General features: G+C 38.3%; 1 non-coding gene across 1 annotated transcript; it reads right to left on the minus strand.

The window, feature by feature from the left end:
• Window positions 1-868: 868 nt before the first annotated feature.
• On the minus strand, window positions 869-975 carry LOC131183569 (small nucleolar RNA R71). Its single transcript, XR_009151615.1, has one exon. It is a non-coding gene; the product is annotated as a small nucleolar RNA R71 (small nucleolar RNA).
• Window positions 976-1,351: the final 376 nt, after the last annotated feature.

A 1,351-nucleotide genomic window follows, 5' to 3' on the forward strand; every position in this document is an offset into this window, starting at 1 on the left:
CAGAAATAGATTACTTCATTTTGAGTTTACTATTCTAGTGTTTAAAGTTAACAAACTTCATTCCCTAAATATTCGATAGCCTAGACAGTCAAAATTACAGTGTAGATTGGTACTTGCTAAACAAAGGTCCTTGAGGGAATAACACTCTACTTATCACTTTATTACTTGTTAGCGATCCGTGCACTTACAGGGTTGTAAAACTAGGCAAACAAGTTTTTGGTGCCGTTGCCTAGGATTCTTTGGCTATAGTAATATCAAGCAATATGCAATTTAGCTGATTTAGGCAATTATATTTATTATATAATTTTATTTTACTGGTTATATTTTTCTTCTTTTCTCTTAGGTTCTCGATCTGGTATATGACCAGAACAAGGCTAGAAGAAGAAATATTGGACTGTGATCCAGAAATAGACAGAACTCTGACAGCCATCAGGAGAGAAAGGACACATCAAGAGCACAGTCAAGGAGATCCTGAATTTCCAACCATGGGCGATAATAATGATAGACCAAGACTCTTAAGAGATTACGGAGCTCTATCTGTCCAAGGATTTCAGCCCAGTGTCATTAGACCCACAGTGGAAGCCAACAACTTTGAACTAAAACCAGCATGGCTCCAAATGATTCAATAAACTCAGTTTACAGGTTCACCTACAGAAGACCCACACTATCACCTCCAGTACTTTCTTGCCCTATGTGATACATTCAAGATGAATAGAGTGTCTGATCAAGCAATAAGACTCAGAGCATTCCCATTCTCCCTTTGGGATAGAGCAAGGAAGTGGTTACTTTCTCAACCAGCACGTTCACTAATTGGGAGAATCTCTCTCAAGCTTTTTTAACAAGGTATTTTTCACCCGCAAAGACTGCAAAACTAAGGCTTGAGCTTAACACCTTCAGACAAAAGGAAGGAGAATCACTATATGACGCATGGGAAAGATATAAAGATCTGCAAAAAGAATGTCCACACCATGGTATAGAAGATTGGTTATTAGTGCAAAACTTCTATAATGGGTTACTACCCTCTATAAGAAGCACAGTTGATTCAGCTGCAGAAGGTGATCTAATGGAGAAAACAGTGCCACAAGCACTTGAACTTCTAGAAAGGGTGGCATACCATAACTATGAGTGGTCGAATGAAAGAGGAAATGCAAGGAAAACTACAGGTGTACTAGAAGTAGACGCCCTAAGCATGATAAATGCTCAATTTGATTAGCTCACAAGGAAACTCAAGAAGATGCAAGCCAACGCAGTTAGTATAAATAGTCAACATGAAGATAGCTATGGAGGGGGATACATGAATTCAGAATACAATAATTTCAATGAACCCTCCTCAAAACAGATGAACTATGTG

The sequence above is a fragment of the Hevea brasiliensis genome, chromosome 9 (genome assembly GCF_030052815.1).
Source record: "Hevea brasiliensis isolate MT/VB/25A 57/8 chromosome 9, ASM3005281v1, whole genome shotgun sequence".
In the NCBI taxonomy this organism is placed as follows: domain Eukaryota; kingdom Viridiplantae; phylum Streptophyta; class Magnoliopsida; order Malpighiales; family Euphorbiaceae; genus Hevea; species Hevea brasiliensis.